Source organism: Galeopterus variegatus, unplaced genomic scaffold, assembly GCF_000696425.1.
Source record: "Galeopterus variegatus unplaced genomic scaffold, G_variegatus-3.0.2 Scaffold690, whole genome shotgun sequence".
Lineage (NCBI taxonomy): Eukaryota > Metazoa > Chordata > Mammalia > Dermoptera > Cynocephalidae > Galeopterus > Galeopterus variegatus.
The window spans coordinates 34,197-49,308 of NW_007726801.1; the positions used below are offsets into that span (position 1 = coordinate 34,197).

General features: G+C 44.7%; 1 pseudogene; it reads right to left on the reverse strand.

The window, feature by feature from the left end:
* Window positions 1-4,323: 4,323 nt before the first annotated feature.
* Window positions 4,324-15,112, reverse strand: part of LOC103589486 — a 40,992-nt pseudogene continuing 30,203 nt past the window's right edge.

The window sequence follows — 15,112 nt, forward strand, 5'->3', positions numbered from 1 at the left end:
CGCAACCCTCAGTGTTGCACCCACACCTCGCTCAGCCAGTGAGGGAACCAGTCTGTATGTGGGATCCGAACCCTCGGCGGGAGCGCCACTGCGCTCCCAAGTGGCGCACTGCAGCAGTGTGCCACCGGGCCAGCCCTTAAGATGGTAAATTTAATGTTACGTCTTTTTTTACCAGCACAATATAATAATAATAACAAAGGGAGAGGAAACGCTAGTTGAAGGTATAGTTACGTTGCAAAGAGGAAGGGAGGGGAAGAGTAGACGTGGGAGTTAAAATTCTTAGAGGAACAACTAACAAGTCAGTTTTCAACTCTATTTAATAAATACTTAGTTGAATGCACACCTAAAAATAATTTCAGACTTACAGAAAAGTAGAAAAGAATGCTGGAAAGAATTTCAGGATACCTGTATCCAGATTCAACAAATATTAACATTTTATCACATTTGCTGTATCATTATCTATCTGTCTACTCATATTACTCTTTTTCTGGACCATAGAGAGTAAGTTGCAGACATAATTCTCCTTTACCCCTAATACTTCCATTAGTATTTCCTAAAAAAAGGCATTCTCTTGCATAGTACACTGATCAAAATTAGAAAAATAACACTGATATAGTATTGTTGTCTAATCTATAAACTTTATTTCAAATTTTACTGGTTATCTACAAGCAATTGTAGCAAAAGGAAAAAAACATTTTTTTTTTTCTGGTGCAGGATCTAATCTAGGATCATACATTGAATTATTTAGTTGTTGTATTTTGTTCTTTATTCGCCTTTAATCCAGAATAGTTCTTTAGTCATTCTTTGTCTTTCATGACCATGACATTTTTGAAGAGCACAGGCCAGTTATTTTGTAGAATGTCCCTCAATATGGGTTTGTCTGATGTTCCCTCATGATTAGATTCAGAGTATACATTTTTGGCAGGAATGCTACAGAAGCAATGTGTGTCCTTCTCAGTGCATCCTATCAGGAGGTGCATAATGCCTACCTTCCAGTTACTGCTTACGGTAAGGTAACTTTGATCACTTGGTTATGGTGGTGTCGGCCAGGTTTCTCCATTGCAAAGTTACTTCTTTCTTCATAATTGATAAATATCACGTACAGGAGATACTTCAAGATTATGTAAGTTTCCGTCTACCTCTTAATGCTGGTGTTGCCTAGGTCTCCATTGCCAGCCTTCTGCTCTTATTCCACAGTGTTCATGGCTTCGCTGATACCTCTTGGACCTATGTCTTTGGGGAAGATCATTCTGGAAACATAGCTCCCTCACAGGATGTCCCATAGCTACCTTAAAGTCAACACTGCCCTTCCCATCCAAGACCTTGTCTCCCATCCCCCCCAACCATAAATAAGCTTGTGGCATCACCATGCTCCCAGGCTGCCAGTCAGTTATTCATCAGCCTAGATTCTCGGCATCATTCGAGACTCCTCCCTACTCCTTGCACTTCATGCACAATTGGCCACTAAGTCCCAAGATTTTCTACTACTCCCTTGGCTCAGGCCATTATCACCTCCTGCTTGGAATCCTGCCACAGTCTCCTCACTGCTCTTCCTGCCCGGGGCCTTGCCTTCTCTCTAATTCATTCTCTATCAGGATGGCAGAGTGAGTTTCCTAAGGTGTAGATCTCATCATGAAGAGTACAGCAGGTGGAGGTGAAATGCTTCAGGGTCAGAAGACTTAATTAAGGCAGGGCACTCATCAGATATCCAAAGTGCCCATGACCCAGAAGGGCTGGGACTCCAAAGGAACAGGTTTCCAAGGCCCAGGTGACTCAGATAGGGTTGGGTTCCAAGGCTCAGGAACAGGAAGTTCCAGATAAGAAAGCAATCAGCAGGGCTGCTGCCCAGGTGGCCAGCCACGTGGCTGAAATCCTCCATTGACTTGGCAGCCAGTTCAGCCCATGGTTTCCTAGGGAGCTGAAGGCCAAGCAATCTGTGGCACAACTTGGCATGGAGCCTGGGACATTTTATGAGGGCCAGATGGCTGGACTTGGTGCTGTCAGTGTAGCAGGGTGTGTGGTTGAGGGTCTTCGGGGTAGGACTCAGCATTAGGGCTTGGAGAGTCTGAGGAAGGCCACATAAGTGAGGGGGACAGGAACAGAGAACTGGAAATTAGGAGAGCATAGAAGCAGAGCCTGGTGAGAAGTCCAGAGCCAGGGGTCACTGGCTGTAANGAGAACTCACTCATTAATCCCTCCTCCCCCCAGGGAGAGCATTAATCCGTTCATGAGGGATCCGCCCCCGTGACTCCATCAGTTTCCAACACAGCCACATTGGGGATCAAATTTCCAGATGAGTTTTGGAGGGGACAACACATCCAAACTCCATCACTGCTGTATCCACACTGCCGAAAACACTACTTGGAACAAGTGTCACACAGATCAGACAGAGATTCAGGAATCAGGAGAGCTACTTGAAGGATGGGGCTTGATTGTGGAAGAATGCGTTCTTTCAGCCCTGTGAGATAGAGATGGTTCCAATGAGAGAATGGACCATACATTTTTTAGTTTATTTACTAGGATTACTACCTACATGAAGCACTCATGGTAAAAATGAAAATCATAAGGCATGCATATTTAATTAATCTTGGCACTGGGCAGAAGGTAATCTCTGCTCAGGGCTGGATCACCGGCACTGCAGACACCCTAACCCAGGTGTGAGAAGCACACACCAGCACTGCACACACCCTAACCCAGGCAGCTTGTCAGGGATGCCCCGCCCCACTGTTTAGCAGAACTGGAACAGGGAGGGGGCTTCTGTGGCAAGCTGAGGGACCAGGAACCAATCTCTAGACCTGACTTGTCCTGAGAAGGCAGGAAATGACTAAAATGGAACCTAATCACCAGAAATTTTCTGTTTTGATCTTACTCAATAGGTATGTAGATTGAAATAGTTCAGAGCATGCGTGCTGGCAGTCTGAATGAGGCTGAGTTATATAATAGGGAGGGGAAAACATTTGTCATGTGTAATTGTAGATGGGCACAAAATGCTCCATGTGTTGGATTTTTTTTTCCCTGATGGCAGTGAGACCTAGGATGTAGGCACACCTGGGCAGTGATTTGAGGGGCTGTCAGACAAGTGGAAAGGCCTGGACAGCTTGCATCAGGAACCTGGGCTAGAAGTTTAGGCCATGATCTCCGGCCACCAGCAACAAGGAACTCTGGACTTGGAGGCCCCTGTAGCTCTAGGCAGGAAGCCCCTTGCACACATGGGATGGAGCCTGCTCAGTGCCTGTGGATAGGGAGCAGGAGGAGAAGTCAGAGAATTGAGTAGACAGGGTGCTAAGTTGGAGGCAGGCATGTGAAGGCAGAAGAAACCACCCCAGAGCCTGCCCAGGGCTCACTTTCTATAGTATCATACGTGACTCTTCTTGATGGGGTTCAAGTCTCCTCCTCGTTGTCATCATCATCATCAAAATGCTATTCATCGATCACTTCCCATTTGTTCAGTTACCTCACTTAATTCTCACCAAATGCTGTACGTCAGGAACAGCCTGCCCAGGGCTCACTTTCTATAGTATCATATGTGACTCTTCTTGATGGGGTTCAAGTCTCCTCCTCGTTGTCATCATCATCATCAAAATGCTATTCATTGATCACTTCCCATTTGTTCAGTTACCTCACTTAATTCTCACCAAATGCTGTACGTCAGGAACTGTTATTATCTTCGAAAGAGGAAACTGAGGCTCAGAGAGGTTAAGTGACTAGCCAAAAGTCACATACCCAGCAGGGGGCAGAGCCAGACTTTAACTGGATCAAGCTCTGATGTACTCCAAATTCTGTAAGGTAGCCTAGAGAGTTAGCCTGTGGAAACAGACTCACGATTGGTATGGCCGTGGCCAACTCTGTGACTCATTCTTCTCGTCTGTGAAATGGGGATGATGGTGTTCAGAGAACTACCTCATAAGGAAGTACTAAGGATCAAGTGAGAAACTATAAAATATAACTGCTCCAGGAGTAGGGTTGCCCAATTTAGCAAATAAAAATGTACTGAAAATGGAAATTCAGATAAACAATGGATAATATTTTAGAATAAAATGTCTTACACTATTTGGGACATACTCATACTGAAAATTATTCACTGTTCAGCTGAAATTCAAATTTAACCAAGTGTTCTGTATTTGATCTGGCAACCCTATCGAGAAGGATCCTCAAGGGGCCTTGACCCTTTTCCCCATGGCTCAAGTGCAGGGCTCTCTGTTCTGTCTAGTGAGAACTGTTGCCTGTGTTCCTGCCTCTAGGCTTCTGTTCCAGCAGTTTCACGCCTTTCACGACAACCCCCTTTCTGCTCTCCTTTTCTGGCCACCCAGGCCTCTCTTTCCTTTACTCGTCCTTGTGATCTTCTGCAGTCTGCATGGCATGTTCCTCCCCAGCAGGCAGCACCTAGAGTCCAGATCACACAATTTAGCCCCTGATTACACAGGTCAGGTCCACTCGCTGTTCTTTCAGGGGAGTTACTCTGCTCTCCCTCATGTGCCTTGTGGGCAGGAACTGTGTCCTCCATGTCCTGAGCTTGCGTGGGTTTCAGTAAGTCCCTGCTGCTTGAGTGGCTGCAGAAGTGAGATCATTCGCCTTCCAGAAACCAGCTTATGGAGGAAGCCACTTCCATTTTTCTCAGAATGCCGGGGTTGTGCTGTCAGAGTAAAGCAGCAGAGGCTAGCAGCCCAATCAACCCTCCTTCCTCCCACCCGCAGTCCGTTTCACTTCTCTTTCCCACAGAGGGGAGCGGCTTGGCTGAGGCCTGCTATTTCTTAGCCAAGAAAGGAACACCTAGAATGGAAGGGAGTGCACCTCCCTTCAACTACAGCAAGGAAGCGAGAACCAGCATGGAGAAGAGATCAGGAGGAGGGACGCCAACAAAGTCACCCTGTTGCACCTCAGCTCAGGTGGCATCAGGTCTGTGCTAGGTGTCAGGTCCTGTCTGGCTTCTTCCCTGTGCCCTGGCAGGGTGAGTCCTTGGATGGACGAGCTGGCTTCTGACATTCCTTCTGGCTCTTGTGCTTTTCCTTGGCCAGGTGTGGGCCCTGACAAAGACATGACTCTCAGATTGCCCTGTCCCCCGCCTTGCCCTGCCGCATCACCAATGCTGCACCGCATGTCTCAGCCTAGTGAGCCCCAGAATCCACAGAGAGCTTGCTTGAACACAGATTGCTGGTCCCACCCCAGGAGTTTCTGATTCAGTAGGTCCAGGTTGGGGCCCGAGAATTTGCATTTCTATCAAGTTCCCAGGAGAGGCTGCTGGCCAGGGACCACTCCCTGAGACCCACGGTGCTAAAGTTTCTGGGTCAGTAGGAGGCTGGGGTTCCGAAAGGCACGCTTGGCCTTCAGCTCCTGAATTTCAGCACTCCAGAAAAATGAGGGATCCCCAGTCTGAACAACACTCTTCTTCTGCATCCCTACATCTTTATGCCGGCAGCCCTGTAGCAGAAAGGACTTTAGATATGGTCACTATGGGCCCAGTTGGTAATCCTGTCTGGGAGGCCCTGATTTTATCATGAGCCTTCAAGAGGGGTGGAACTGTGGGGGATACTTAGCATTGGAAGGGCAGATCTTTCCCTCAATGTGTTTATCGACACGTGAAACAAACTGAGCACAAGTGATAATTGACCATATATTATGTAATCACACCCCTCAGTCCCAGGTCCTGCGGGTGCCCATCCCCCAGCTGCTGGAGCACTGTGGCCAATGACTCTTAGTTGAGTCCCTTTCCAGGAATTGCCTTCCTTGCTCAAGGTCACCCCTTTCTCCCAGGGCAGCCCACATCTAATGGCTGGCCAGTGCTGGGTACAGCTACTTTGCCCCCATTCAGGACAGCACTGAAGGGCCATCCCAGCTCCAGAGCTCCCTGTGGGGTTGTGGGACTGGCTGGGGCCCTGCCCTCTGCCATGCCTGCTTCCTTCACTCCCAATCAGCTACTTGTCCTGAGGCCACTCCCCAGTGAAGTTCCTTTATGACAATCTCCGTCTCAGAGTATGTTTCCTCTGGCAACCTGAGACATCTATTTGTTCCTAAATCTGGGGATGCTAGGGCAGAAAAACAGTGTTTCTAAAGGTCTGAGGAAGGTGCTATCTTCAGGACCTTGTGTTCACACCGGCCGTGAGGAGGTCTGACTTCTTTTCCCTCCCCTCCCTGCACTGGTTTGCTGCTCCCATAATCCAGGGAACCTGCTACAGGGGCCTGTGGTTTTGCCCAGCACATCTGCCCATCTCCCTTCCACCTGCACTTGGCTTTCCCACCTCAACTCATGTTCCCGTCCTGCCCTTCCTTATACTAACTAATCCCTGAGCCATGACCTTTTTTCAGCCCCAAAAAGCCACTCAGGTAGATGCCATCTTCAAGAAGAGATAAAAAGAAGAATCCAGAAGAAAAACAACACAAACTCTATAATGAATCTTTGTAAGGGTCTCCCGGTAAAGCGCTCTGAGAGTTTATGACAAGCCAAGAAGCTCTTTAAAATTAAACGTGAGGTTCCCAAAAGGCTTCTAAGAATCATTGTCTTTAATAAGAATGATTTCTAGGTCCAACTTGGGAACTCCCCGAAGGGAATCGAGATCATTCTAACCACCTGGGCATATAGTAGGCATTCAACAAATATTGAGGGAGGAAATGGATAAGCCAGGCTGGGCATTTCTGTTTGTCATTTCTTAATGAATAACACCAATGATTCCAGCTACTTTTGAGATTGTAAAAATATTCCTACTATGTTTTGGTGAGGCTTTTGCAAGTAGTGACCCTTGACTACTATAGAGTCCCTCAAGTCCTACAGGATGTGAAAAAGAGAGGTCTGCTTGGAAAGTGTATCTGTAAAGGAATTAGCTCAAATATCCCCTGGAAGCCACCCTGGCCCTTGCACTGATGGCAGGCTTAACCTTTTCTCCCTTTGGATGGTCACTGTTCCTGAGTTCCCTCCTCTCTAAATGTCAGGCACAGCTCTTGTAACTCTTCAGTCTGCTTGCTTCTTTACAAGTCTCTGTCTAGCTCAATAAGCTCCTCCAGGGCAGGGACCATGTATCTTTATGTCCTTGAGCATGTGCCCAGCACACTGGAGGTGTTTCATAAATATTTATTAAGTGAACAAATAAATTACATATATTTGTTCTAGAAATAATCTAGCATGGGAAAGATAGGGCAATTAATTTTAATGTGGACAAAACTTCATTCTTCCAAAATCCTTGACGGTGATAAAAAAAATGAAACAAAAAAGCAGAAATTTTTATCAGTGGCAGCACACAAAACACGACTGATCAGACAAGTGGAAAAAGATGTTTTCTGTGAATCTGGGTTTGTTTTATTCTCAGCTCCTTTTCTGGAAACCAGGGCTTTCTGTATCTTTTTGACACGGTGGAGAACACTGAGTGCAAAGAACATAATGACTTTCTTTGTTTTACTGTAAGGCTGACTTTTTCTCCCAGTTCTTAGATTTTGTCTGATTCTCATAAATACGCAAAAACTGACAACTTAGATTCCTTCAACATCTTGTAGTTCCGTTCACAACAAAAATTCAGCACTCATAGCAGTAAAGTCAACTAATAGACTTCCAGTTAATGCTTAGGTAAGCTATACTTTCACATTTATTTTATAAAACATTCTACAAGCAAGTTATATATCATTTCTTTTTTTTTTAAAAGATGACCGGTAAGGGGATCTTAACCCTTGGCTTGGTGTTGTCAGCACCACGCTCAGCCAGTGAGCGAACCGGCCATCCCTATGTGGGATTCGAACCCGGGGCCTTGGTGTTATCAGCACCGCACTCTCCCGAGTGAGCCACAGGCCGGCCCATATATCATTTCTTTTAAGGTTTCCAAACATCAAAGTGATTTCAATCTTTTAAAGGGCACTTATGCATATTTCCCATTTAATATATTTCTCTTTCCCCCTAAGTTTCTCTGTTCCCTTTGTTTTAGAAATGTTTATTTCATCATGTCTTCAACTTTTTGTAACAATCTACAACTCTAGCCTTATATTTTCTCTAAATAAAACTAAATATTTGAAGGAACATGCAAGGAGAAAGTTCTGGAAAATAAAATAATAATAGCTAACGTTATTGACATTTACTGAATACAAGAGACATTCTAAACACTTTACTCTTTATCTCATCAAATCTTCACAACAACCTCATGAGGTAGGTGCTATTAAATTCAGCCCCACCTTGCAGGTGAGTCTTGCCCAAGATCACACTGGTATTAGGTGGTGGGGCTGGGATGCAAACTCCAGTCTGGAACACTCTGAGCCTGTGTTCTTAAACACCAGAGCATCCTGCCTGTGATCCATGACTGAGATGAGAAAGAGGGGAAGTAGGGGCTCTTGCTTTAGCTCTGTTAATGAGAACTGAGATCTTATTATTACTATATAAGATTTTCTCCTGTGTTTGGCTGAACCCGTTTGATCTGAGGTGTCTTGGCTGTTCCAGCCTCAGTGTTCAATGCAGAAAAAGGATCTGGTGCCTTTTCTTCCTCTCTTTCTCTTCTCTCTCTCTCACTCTCTCTCTTTGCTCCCTGTATTTTGTTGCTACGTATTTTTAGGCTTTTTATTGGATTTTCATCAAAAGAAAATGTCTTCTACTTCTGCTTGGTAGACTTGAACTTCCTTCCACCCTCACTACTCCAAGAGAGCCATTAAAAGCAATTGTGAGGTTAGAGGTCACAGCAGGAGTCAAAGGACACCAGCGTTGTCACCTAAACAATGGGTGAAGGTCAGAAAATTAAAAAGTGAAAGGATAATGAAAACTTCTGCATCTATGAACCAATTAATTGGACCTCCTGTCCCTGTGGAATAAGTGTCAAATATCTCAGACCCCGTGTAGACAGAGCTAGCAAAACACTTTGCTAAGGTGGAAACATCATGATGAGACAGAGCCTACTGGAAAAAGATTCGGCTTCCCAGAGATCTTCTATTATCTTATTCATATATTCCATTCACTATTCCAACCAATATTTGTAGTCTGCCTTCTGTGAGTGGGGCTCAAGGAGGAGGGAGTGAAAGGCAATTTAAACACGAAGTCAGGAAACTCTAAGGATGACCTTTTCCCCTGGGTATGATGGAGCACCGTCTCAGCACAGCAGGGCGTCTGTACCCTCTCAGGTCGGCCTCCTCTTCTTCCAACAGCAATTTCAAACTAGATGGGCTCGGTGTACAGCCAGACACCCTCACTACCTTCCTTTCCTGGACAGAGAGTAATTTTTGTTCTGGAAAGAGAGATTTTGTGCCCTGTCAACTTAGGGCAGCCCACAGCCCAAAAGCTAATTAGGTTTGGGCTCTATATTTAGATTTTGGTTGTTCAAACTCCTTAAGTAACCTCCCGAAGAAGGGGCTTCCTTGTTAGGCTGCCTGTATCTGCCAAGCAGCTATTTATTTCCCACTTAAGAGTAAGGGAGATTCTCTGAGAATTCTTGTGTATGGTCCATGACTTTTTAGCACCAATTTGCTGGTATTTATTCAAAAGTGTTTACTGAGTGAATAATAATAATAAATATTATTATTTATTAATATTAATATATTAATATGCTATTAATATATTAATATTCATAAATGTATTCAGAAAGGGAGGAATATATTCATAAAGAAGATTATGCAGCAAAAGGAAGGAGACTATGTGTAAATTGAACTTTTTTTTGGTATTTCTTAAAAAGTTTTCTGTGATAGATTAATTTTAAAATTGGAAAATAAAAATGCTATTTTATAATACTATTGGTCTCAAATGAAAAAAGCACTCTTCATAGCATTATGTGGAGATATACTTCTGCTTCTAGCCATAATGGAGAAGCAGGGACCAGATTTTTCCTCCCACCTAAAACAATTTAAAAACTAGACAAAATAGATTTAAAAAAAAACTATTTTCAGACATTGTACAACAGGCTGTGTGGGACACTGATAGCTGAAAGAATAGAAACAAATGAGAGGCAGCATGCAATTCCCCCAGGTTACTCTCAGGAGACTTTCAAGTCTGCAGTGCAGGGAGGATGAACCCAGATGGAGCTCAGTGGTGTCCTTGAGTTGAGAAAGCAGACTTCCAAGTTTGGGGAGGCCAAGGTGGCTGGAATTTGCAGGGCAGAGTAATGGAGAGGAGAAAGCTTCATACAAGCACAAATACACACACAGAGAAAGAGACAGAGAGAAAATTCTGAAGATCTCCCCATGAATCTTCATCTGAGTACTGATCAGTGCTTGTGTATGAGGAAACAACCAGAGGCTGGGTGATATGGGTTGAATGTGTCCCCCAAAGTTTCATGAATTAGAAACGTAATCCCCACTGTGACAGTGTTAGGAGGGTGGGAAATCCGGTTATGGTAATTGAAAGGTGGAGCCTTTAAGAGGTGATTAGATTGTAAGAACTGTGCCCTCACGAAGGGATTGATTGATTCATGGAGCAATGGGTGGGATTCTGATGGCTTTATAAGGAGAGCAAGTAAGAAGTTTAGCTCTCTCTTGCTCAAGCTGTTAGCCATGTGACTCCTTGTATTGATGTGAAGAGCCACCACCCACCAACAAGGCCTTCACCAGAAGTGTTCCCTGGACTTTAGACTTCCCAGCCTCTGAAACTGTAAGAAATAAATTCCATTTCTTTATAAATTACCCAGTTTCAGGTATTCTTGTATAAGCAACAGAAACGGACAAATACATCAGGGAAAGGATCACTTGAAAAGAACAGGAGGAAAAATGGCCAGAGCACACACAGAGCTGGCAATAGTTTCTGTTCTTACCAGCCAGAGTAAAAATATGGGCCCCAAGTAGATTCCTCAGAAAGGCATTATCTCAGTGCTGGTGACAAATTAGCTCTAGACTAAGCTATTCTGAACCAAGTGAACAAAGCTTAAAATCAAGCCTTGAAAGGATTAAACTATTTCTAAATGATTTAACTGCATCTCAGAATAAAGTGCAAAAATACCTAAAGAAACAAAAACCCTACCACCCAATAATGTGAAATTTACAATGTCTAGCATCCAAACAAAAACTACAAAGCAGGCAAAAAATCAGGAAAATATGACCCATAATGAGAAGAAAAATCAGTTAATAGAAACAGACCCAGAAATGACACAGATGACAGAATTAGCAGACAAAGGTATTAAAACACCTATTATAAATATACTGTGTATATTCAAGAAGAGAAAAACATAAGCATCATAAAGATAGACACAGAAGCTATAAAAATGACACAAATTAAACTTTCAGAGATGAAAAATACAGTGTTTAACATTAAAAGATTATATAGGAATAGAAAAATTAATCAGAAATTTCTGTCCTTGAGGACCAAAGACAATCCAGTAGGACAGAGAGACATATAACCCATAACACTAGGCATAAGATGAGAGGCACCAGGGAAAAAGCCCCATTAGATCTTCCAGCTGAATAAATTAAATAGGGTTTCTTGGAGAAGGTAGCATTTGAATTTGATCTTAAGGAATTTCAACCAACAGAGATGAAGAGAGGGCGTGGGCATTTCATACGGACAGACTTACATCAGCAAAGCACAGAGGAAAGAAAACCTGAGCAGGTCAACTTGACTGATGGGTCAAGGGATTGATGTATGGGACTAGTGGGAGGGCAGGTTGAAAAATGAAGCCAGCCACTACTTACTGAGCAATTGCAATATGTCGGGCATTGCTCTAACTGCTTTATATACATTAACTTGTCTATTCCTCAACAACATTATTATTCAGCCCCATTTTGCAGATAAGGAAACTAAGGTCCTTCGAGAATAGATAATTTGCTTAAAACACACTACTGGAAAGTAGCAGTCTGGCTTTAGAGTCCAAGCCCCAGCTCTTAGGTATTATATTCTGCTTCCAGTGATGCTGACCAAGTAGGTAAGGGTCAGCCTTTTATTTATTAATTATTATTATTATTTGTTTTTGCTGCTGCTGGGGGAACTTGAATACCAGGCTAAAGAAGTACATTTTATTCAGGGGTGACGGGGCCCACTGGAGTGTCATGTGTGGGGTGGAGCAGATCAGTGAGATGATTTGGGATGATGCCTCAAGCTGAACTGGAGGAGTGAGAGGCTAAAATATGGGAGATAATTCCAGGTATGGGACTACAAGAATCCAGGTGTGTGGTAGGAAGGATCAGAGCTAGAGGGCTGGCAGGGGATGGCAGGGAAGGGATGCATGTGAAAAACAGTTTTAAAGAAAGAATCTACAGGGCCTGGTAAAGACTATTTCTTATGCATTCCACTGGGATAAGGGTGTTACAGGTTTGGGGGCAGGTGGCAAGGCCTACAGGAAAGTCACAGAGAGGGAAGGTTGATGCTCATGTGACCAGAAGAAGAGGGATACTTGTAGCAGGAATAAGGAAGCCCTGTGGTCAAGGTCACTTCTGAGGTTGGCAGGAGGAGCCCGAGGTGCTGAGGACAGAGCTCCAGGGGCATGGAGATGAGCTGGGGGGATCTGGACATCAGCAGCAGAGGGGAGAGGGGGAGGTCTGCAGAGTTCAGTGCAAAGAAAGAGGACTCAGCAAAGAAGAGACTCAGCAGAGGAGACAAGGCAAAGGGGTGGGCAGTGCCAGAAAGTTCCGGGCACGCGTTCTCTGGTACAAGTATGAGGAAAGCCTGGTGCCGCCTTAGACACCAAAGAAGAATTGTCAAAGAGAGGGGGTCGTCATTGCTGTCCAGTGCTGCAGAGAGCGAGCAGAATGAAGATAGGCAAAAGGCCCTTCATTTAGCAGCCAGGAGGCTGTGGGTGCCAACCTGGAGCACCTCAGTGGTGTCCTGGTGGTACAGACCAGAACTCCAGGGATGGGAGAGCGATGGAGAACAAGAAACATGGGGGCGCTGCAGCCCCTTATGGAAGAAAGCCTAGGTCCCTTCCTTTAGGAGCAAGGGGGCTCAGGAACAGCTTATTTAGAGTTCCTCTTGGTTTGTCGGCATTTTCTCCAGGGCAAACATTCTTTGAGCTGTTGCTGTCATCAGCCCCTCAGATGGGCAATGCCTAGGGAGAGCTGAGCTTGCAGGAAGAGAAAGGGGGAGTTCCTGGGGGCCGCAGATAAATGATGCACAAGCAGGAAGGGGGACAGGGCTAGAACAGGGTTGGCAAGGAAGAGGGAGGGCAGGGGGTATGAAATCACACGTGGAGGGCTAGGCTGTTGCTGCTGCTGCTGCTGCTGCTGAGAACAGAAAAGAGACAGAGAAGGGAGGAGGGGAACCAAGACAGGGGATGAGGTATGGCCTCCATCTGTCCTGTGGGCTGGAGGGTCTACAGGAAGCCTTTCCTGCCCTGTCCTGGGCTGTCTGGCCTTCTCCCTGAGGACTGTTTCTGGAGTCCCAGTCCCTGCTCTCTGGACGCTTGGCTGTGCTCTGCCTGAATGAACGACGTTGCCCATTCAGCACAGCCTAATTTTTTTTTTTTTAAAGATGACCGGTAAGGGGATCTTAACCCTTGGCTTGGTGTTGTCAGCACCACACTCACCCAGTGAGCCAATCAGCCATCCCTATATAGGATCCGAACCCGTGGCCTTGGTGTTATCAGCACCACACTCTCCCGAGTGAGCCACAGGCCGGCCCAACAGCCTATTCTACACGTGATATTTGTTGTTCTCATGAAAGAGGGCGATATCCGGCTCTAGGGTATCCTAGAGTGCAAGGAAATGTTACATTTGGGGCTGGAAGGAACTCCTCATTGCAAAATTTTCTGTGGGACATGGAATTTAAACTTTTGTCACTGACAGGGGTTTGCTCCCAATTTTCCAGAATGACTCAAATGTTTGCTTCAGACAATGACAGAGTGTATCTTGCTTGAATCACTGGATTTCTGTTATTTTTGTAAGATGTGGGTGGGCAATATGACTCAGTATTTTTCCAAGAGATGTGAAAATTATAAATCCTATTTTGGATCATTTCATGCTGAGATCTGGAACATTTTTCTTGAATTTCAAATCTTGGAGCTTGGGGAATTTTTGTTTTTGTTTTGTCTTTCAATCATATCAGATCTTTTCCAGATAAAACTTTAAAGGAAAATTTATTTAGCAATAGCTTTAAGTTAAGAAGTATGTTTTGAGTGATAATTTATTCCTACACTGTTAAAATAAAAGATATGCTGAAACCAGTGGTGTGTTTGCCACTCCAATTGTGATAAATTTGGAGAGTGTGGGGTTGGATACTTGAAAGTCATCTAATTCAAAATCTTGTCTGGTTTACTCTGACAACTGAGTTCTGTTTGAATACACCAGGTGGTGGAGAGCTCTTTCTGAACAAGGCAATACCACTTCTGGACTGCACTTTCACACCAAATTAAAATCTGCTCTCCTGGGTCGACCCGTGGCGCACTCGGGAGAGTACGGCGGCGCTGGGAGCGCTGCTGCGCTCCCTCCGCGGGTTCGGATCCTATATAGGTATGGCCCGTGCATTCACTGGTTGAGCGCAGTGCGGCCGGTCACCAAAAAGACAAAAAAAAAAAAAAAAAAAAATCTGCTCTCCTGTAGCTTCCAAACCTGGGTTCTAGTCCTGATCTAAATAAATCTTTATAGAATAATTCCTGAGTTATTCTTTATAGAATAATAGCTGTATGATAGTTTTTGAAATACTTCCTGCTGTATTTTCCTTCTTGATAAATTAGGGATGATTCTTTTCCAGCAGTTTTTTGTTTTTTGACCATTAGTGCTAACACAAGAGACTGAGACTTAATGTCTCTGGGAAGGATAGGGCACCTCAGAATAAGAAAGATGAGCCAAAAGAGTGATCCCTTTCAGAGAGTAGGTTGGAGGGGGAAACGTGAGTCTCTCCTGCCTATGTGTATTGGTAGCCTCTGAGCGAACACAGAGAAGCATGTCAGATGCACTAGCTCTCACTCTCCACCTGCCCAGGTAGGAGACACGGGGCGGGGGGTACGGGGGGCGCAGTGAAACAACCCAGAGAATTCTGCAGCAGAGGCAGATGTACTACGAAGCTAATGAAGCTTAGATCTCAGGGCCCTTCACTTGCTGGGGCTTCTTCCAATCATGTAGGAGTTATTCCTAGCAATGTGTTTATATAATCTCATTTTGAAAATTTTCAAGACACTTTAACTGCCATTGATTAAAACTGCTCTCTCTTTTTATTCCAACTTCCTCTCCATCATACTTATCCTTCGTTGAGTCGTGTAGGAGTGGCCACAGGTACTGTTGGCACCCAGCTAACGAAATG